The sequence below is a fragment of the Erpetoichthys calabaricus genome, chromosome 5 (assembly GCF_900747795.2).
Source record: "Erpetoichthys calabaricus chromosome 5, fErpCal1.3, whole genome shotgun sequence".
Taxonomy (NCBI): domain Eukaryota; kingdom Metazoa; phylum Chordata; class Cladistia; order Polypteriformes; family Polypteridae; genus Erpetoichthys; species Erpetoichthys calabaricus.
The window spans coordinates 49,497,447-49,504,866 of record NC_041398.2 but is presented as its reverse complement, the minus strand read 5'-3'; positions in this window follow the sequence as shown (position 1 = coordinate 49,504,866).

The window sequence follows — 7,420 nt, the reverse complement described above, 5'->3', positions numbered from 1 at the left end:
TGTGAGTGTGTGTGGGTCGATCCAAGGCTGGGGGCGTCCCTGGGATCTCCTCCACTAAAATAAATAAATCACCGTCATATTGACTTGTGAATCTTAGCGGCTCCTGAACGCTACAAAATGTTCTTATGTCTAGTGAAGGTGCACAGATTGTCTGCTATATACAATTAGTTTTAGGGCATAAAAATGGATGTGAATTGTAGGAAATCAACAAAGTGGAGGTGAGTCCAGAAAGTTCTTCAAGAGGTATCTTTTCAAGCAGGTACACAGCATGGATGTTAATAGTGATAGGAAAAATGTCATTCCAGCATGTAAATATGAGAGTGCTACGAGGGATCCATATTCCCTCAATTCATCTCAACAACAGCAAGAGGACAATGACAGTATACACATGGATTGCTGCAACAGTTTTGACTGGAATTACAATGACTTTTACCATGACAGTGATAATGAATGTGAGAGTGAAGGTGTTCAAATAAACACTCCACTGGATGAGCTCTGCCAGTTGACAGTTAAAAGCATTTGAAAGAAGAGGTGGCAGTAATTAAAAAGCTGGTGTTAAGCCGCCAATCATTTGCTGATGCTATTCCACTAGAGGGCATCAATTTTCCTTTAATCACACTGGCTGACACTGATAATATTAAAGAAAAACCGAAGAGCCAAAGTTCCATCAGTGAATTGGTATGTATAAATTTGTGTTTGTGTAATTTTGTATACAGTATATTAAAAAAAAAAAAAAAACATATTTTCATTTATATATAAAGACCAAATATCTGTCATAGATGGGAGGAATGGATTCCATCTCCATCACAAGAAAAATATTGAAGTGCCTGCTTACCGGGAGTGTTGCAGAACAGATTTGTTGGAAAGGATCTGAACAAAACAATCCTTTATGGGCACTCGGTTGTACAAGGCAGTGATAGGTGAGTAACAAACACACCTCCCTTCCAGTGACACAAAAACACTTGTCTTTTTAGTATACATTTCAAGTGAACAATTCTGCCAAAGATCTCAATCTTCTTATATAATACGCTACTGTGGCTATCTGTTTCTCTGTCCAGGATTTTATATCACCTGTAGTTCGCAAACTGTTTGAACTATTGACCTGAAATTCGGTACACATATACTACGTGACGTCTACTGTCCACTTTCTGGGTGATGATTGACCTCTTTTATTTTTATTTTATTTTATTGTAGAATCAACTCTTGGCAACAGCCAGCAGGGCGGCCATGCAACACATGCGTACGGGCACCGTTCTTATCCCTTTATCCCTACCACCTATGCCGTCACTTCCCCTACCTCTTCATATCTTAAATCATTCTTGAGGTAGATTGAAGACTTAAGTGCCAGCTTAAGTGAAAAATTAAGGAAAATGTACTAAGTAATTGCAACACAAACACTAATCGGTTTTAACGTGAAAAGATGCTGATGAAAGAAGGGAAGAAGCAGGCCACTAGAGTGGAGAAAAAAAGAGCTGCTCAGGAAGCAGCAAACGCATGAATGCTAAACATACAGAGAAAGAGGATGAAAACTATGAATGCTCAAGTCAAGTGTATTCACTGCACATTACCGTGGTTTATCATAAATTCTGTCTGTATGAGCCTACTGAAAGTCTAACAAACTATAATACAAAACATGTATGAAAAGGGCATGTAGGAGTATTTGAAATGGTCTGACATGTTTTTGTCTTCTTTTTTCCTTTGCTTATGAAATAATCAAATACAACAAAATGGCATTGTGTGAGTTGGAGACATGGGGCAGAAATGCAAGGGACAGGGATGGAAGAAGAACCTTTAAAAACAGCTAAAATTTACTAACAGATTTTACATCTGTATGTTGTATATTCAGAATAATATTATGTTTGTATATTGCATATGTTTGTTAACATTATATTGTTTTTATTTGCTTTAAATAACTTACAGTGCTTAAATTAATTTCAACAACAGCAAGTGGAGAATGACAGTATACAAATGGATTGCTTCAATAAGTTTGAGTGGAATGACAATGACATTTTCCATGACAGTGACTTTGAATATGACACCAACAAAGACCAAATGAACTCTACCAGATGAATCATGCCAGTGGACTGTCAAATACGTTGTTACAATGAATGCAGTTGATGATCTTCAGACAGTCTTACAGAACTACATGCCAATCCTCCCCAAAAGTTCTAGTACACTTATGAGAAAAATCCATGAGTTCACATTTCAGAAGATCAGTGGAGAAAAATATGCACATTTTGGAAAACATAATCATATACTGAAAGAGTGCAATTATTGCCAATAACAGTTGTAGATGGCTTTCAACTTCTCCTCCATACAGCTTTGGCCAATTCTAGAGAAACAGCTATTTGATAAAGTTCCTATTATTTTTGGCACTTTTTGTGGAGAAAGCAAACTAAAGAATTTTGACAAATACCTACATGTTTTTGTGGGAGAGATATACAGACTAGAGAAGGAGTTTACTATTGATAGTAAATCATTTCAGTTATTTATGGAATGTTTCATATGTGACGCTCCAGCCTGATCTTTTATAAAGCAAACAAAAACGGCATGGTGCCTAAAGTGGTTGTGATTGCTGCATTCAATAATAAGTGGAAAATGGGATTCCCTGAGAAATATGATTTAGAATAGGTAACTCCTTGTTCCCTATAGAGGGAGATAGCTCCCTATTTGGAATAAGTTCTTTTCTAATTGCAGTGTTTTAAGTAACCCAAAACTGTTATATGAAATGTATATAATATTAAAAGGTGATATCCTTCCCATAGCTTTCTTTAATGATGATTTACACGGCATTACAGACGAAGGAAGCCATGACAAGACTTTATCAAGGTGGGATCTCGATGTATACAGTCTGCCATTTTTCGTTGCTGCACTGGAAGGCTTTTCAGGATGGATGACGATATCACCCATCCGTCCGTCGGCTTCAAAGTATTTGGCTGCTGTCCAAGCCTTTTATACTGGTTTCTCCACGCGCAGGCCCTTACTTAGGTTCCAAACAAGGCCAGGAGAGGATTCAATTTCATCTCTAAAATACAGAAATAGTACAATGCTCATTTTCGTAGTTGTACCTTTCTCTCTTCAAATGCTTGCCTAGCAGTTTTAAATGCTGAGTGCTAACTTTGGCCTGGCCTGTACATGTGAGTGGATTTGTGTACAGAGCACAGTGAAACTTATATTCTGATTACACTCCTTTTTAAAGTTGGAACATGAAAACCATCATAAAGGTGCCTACGTGTCAGAGGGGGACACTGTTACATTTTTTTTGTGCACTGGGTGGTTCCATTAGGCACCCACTGTTGGGACTGGGGGGTGAGAAGTTAAAAGGCTGTCTGTACATATTAATGGTTTTTGCTGTCTTGCAAGGGAGTCACTGCTTTGAAGTCTGGCCTTGGAGGATGCCTGTATTTACCTGGCTTGGAAATATTGGTTCCTAATCAGCATATCTGTACTTATTAATGTTTGGTAACCATACATTTTGTTAACTTGTGTTTTCATTAATTGTTAAACCCAGGATAATTTAGATGTGTCATTGATTAAACTGTTTGTCCAGGACTGACAACAGCAGGGACTGAAGTAAATATAAACTCCAGGCCAGCAGAAGGCAGGAGGGGAGAGTCCACAGGAAACGCTGCCAAGACACTCGGACAGGGCACAGGGGCTCGCAGGCAGACAAGGGTACCTGGCTGGCATGACGTGAGGCACAAGGACGGCAACATTTACTTCCAGGGAGGAAGAGACAGCTCCACAAGGAGACGCCAGTTGTGGGTCCAGCGAAAGAGGAAAGCCGCATGAGAGGACCAAGCGAAGCTGACAGACGAGAAATGAGGTGTGCCTAGGTCCCAGCAACACAAGGAGCCCAGAGTGGAAGAAAAAGGAACAACGAAGAGACGCTGACAGGGATTCAACAATCTGACACAACTTCTGTAGGGGAACGAGTGTCCGGGGAACAGAGTGCATCCATGGACAGTTGAACAATTAAGTGTTGGGGTAACACAGTGCACAAACTGGACTCTGCACCACTAAAGGTTGTATCCTCCAATTCTTGTTGTTAACGGACTTGTAGAGGGTGGACTGTGTATTTTCCTTTTTAAAAAAAAAGGGAAATTGATTCCTGATATGTTTAGTTTTTGTTATGTTCGTTTATCTTTTTAATGTACCTTATATTGTTTTGTGTAATAGAACTTACTGTTGTTTTTTCTAAAATTACTGTTGTGTCTTTCATTGTGTGTTTATTCACCGCCCAATTTAAAGAAACCTGTGTGCTATTATTGGTAAATTTCAGGAGTTCCCAGTCTCTTAATAAAACTGGGTGGCGTAGTCGGATATTTTAATGGTGTCTAAATTAGATTACCTGTAAGTGTGAACAGACACCTGTGACATACGCACTGATAAATGTTACACTTGCAATGGTTACACAGTTTGTGCTTGATTACATGCAATCAGTGTGCTTAAAAGTGACAAGGAAACTTCTGGGTTAAGGGGGATATGAAACATAGGTTTAGCTCTTCCAGCATTAAGGTAATCTCTGACAAGCTAGAAAGCCTATCAAATTTTACTCTGTGTGAATATCAACAAAAAGCCAGAGGACTTTGATTTAGATTGCTGTACATTGGTCTGGTTGTCCTAACAAGGTCATTTTAGAACACTGAACATTTATTAACTTTATCTCTTGGAATTTCTCTTATGCTCTGTCCTACCCTCTGTGTCTATAACTGCAAGTATGCTAGTGAACTGATGAAGTATTTTCTAAATCAGTTTGAGGTTCTGTATGACAAGGAAGAAAATGTGCATAATATGCATTGTCTCCTTCACTTGGCAGATGATTTTAGAAGATTTGGAGCTCTGGATCATGTGTCAACAATTCCATTTGAAACTTTTACAAGAAGTTGTGAGAAAACCACTGAACCTTTCGCAACCAGTAACAAATACCACATTTTTCATATGTGGATTACTCGTTTAGCCAGATGTAATTGTTGACGATTTGGCCTGATCCTGGATCTGTCGGTTTTTCGAAACTCTTGCTGGATGCGTTGTCATAGCAACACATCCTAATCCTCAAACCTGCTAGGAGCAGGTTCGTTCTATGTAAACAAGGATTAGCTCACACACTTAATCAGTGTCCGTGCGTGGAATTCATTTAGTCATGACTTTGCCGTTCATGAATGAGCGACCAATTGATATTTGTACGCAAATTTTAAGAAGAGAATTTCATATAGAGAGGGCTTTGCGCGATCGGCAAGATCCTTTATTGCTCTGGGAGGAAATTCTTTTCGAAAGATACCGCTTTAGCCGAGGGGGAATATTGTACCTCAAAAATTTATTAGGACCTTATATTCGAAGTCAAACTCGGCGAAGTCGAGACAGTATGCATTACTTTGAGGTTTTTTGCAAGCGGCACTTTTTTTATATACTGTAGGCGATGCGGAAAATCTATCTAAAAGTGCAGTTTGCAAGGAAATTTGTAAAGTCTGTTTGGCTCTGAAATATTTCCTTCAGGTTTTCATAGTGTTTCCTGGACACCTGCGTGTGCAGACAATAAAAGAAGCGTTTCATGCCATTGCAGGTAGATAATACACAGGCAAAAACACCCACAGTTCCATAAAGAATCTCACAATCAGCCTAACATTCTCATTACCCAGGATTTCCAAATGTGATTGGGGCACATGGGACTAATCACAGTGGAGTTTGATCAAACATTATTTGGAAAATGTACCTCTCCTCCTGATGAATAATCAGACACAGTGTCTTCATCAAATATTTGACCTTTGTCAATATCTTGTTGGTCAGACACAGGTTCTAGGGATATGACATTCCCTGCAACTGACACAACAAAAAAAGAGGGCTATATGGAACATACTTATGGCACACATTGAGGACAAATATATGCAATGACCATCCTTTACCTGAAATGAAGGGCTCACTGCATCCTGCCACTGGTTCTGAGGAGGAGCTTCCCCCTGGAATGCCCTCAGAAACAGGGCAATGGGCATTTTGCTGGAGAGCCAACTCTTCTGCAGGGGTTAGGTCTGGACCGTGTGGACCTCCACCTGTTTTTTGCTTGTCTGCCTTCTTATTAGCTTTAAAATTAATGTTCTTTACATTATATATGATTCTTTACATCAACAATTCTTTAAATAGTTATATACCAATATTTACAAGTTTGAAGTATATTCTTGTACTTCACTTTAACCTGTTCCTGTGTTCTGCTTGTGCTCACATTTGATCTGGAATTATGACATATGAAATAATAATTAATCTGACACATAGGAAATGAAACACTACTTTCAGTAAGTACAATGCACACGCGTTTAATTTGTCGGCCACTTTTTGCCAGCCATCTTTTCTGGTTTGGTTTGCTTTTGCAGTGTTACCCCTTGTGCATATTAAATCTTGAAATTCTTCATGTCCTTCTAATAAAAGGTCCTGCTCCGCTTGTGTGAAAAAAAAAAATGCGCCCATTCTTTCGTCATTTTGTTACAGCCTATCAAAGACTTGCTGATCATGTTTTTTAGACTCAGTATATATGGGCTTTTCACTGCATTCATCTCGGATGATTAGATCCAGCTAAACTAATCTACTACACAGCTACATTTGAAAAACCGACTTATCCCGGATGAGTTTCACCGGCATTAACTCATCCAAGATGAGGGATCTGATCTTGGATGATTTAAGCGACGTACGGAAAATACCCTCCTGGAAATATAAAACTTCTTGTTATGAAAGCTGTAAACTGAAAGTTAGTAGAATGCACTAGAGTGGACCAAAAACTTCCACTCAGAGACCACATGCACAGTATAAGAAGGCAACACTCCGAAATGTCACAGTCAAAAGCAATAGTGGATACAACTGTGTAATAGTACCAGGACAACTTGGGATTGTCAAAAATAACTTATCAGACCCATCAACGGGATACACTTACAGGGTATGTTCTTTTCAGAAAATGTGTGCATTTGGCCTCATTTTATACTGACCCAGTGAATTCTCAAAATGTTTGAATTCACACTGTAAGGTGGCTTAATTCAACTATTAAACTATACACCATCATAGACATTGAGGCAAAGTACATTCTAATCCCTTTCAGAAATTTCTGTACAGCTACTTCACTGCACAGTGTTAAATAGGCACGTGACTTTATTATCTTATATAAAAAACATTGTAGTGGTTTAATCTCTGAGTATATTGTATGTCTAGAATGAAAATGCGTTAATACAAAATCAAATATCCATTTCTTTCCATAACAGAATGGATTCATATTATGTTATTGATTTCATTGTCTGGTGAGAAGTACAGTAGATACTGCAAGCAGCAAGACAGACTACAGTAATCCCTCACCTATCGCGGGGGTTACGTTCCAGAGCCCCCCGCGATAGGTGAAAATCCGCGAAGTACCGACCTATATTTATTTTATTATTTATACATA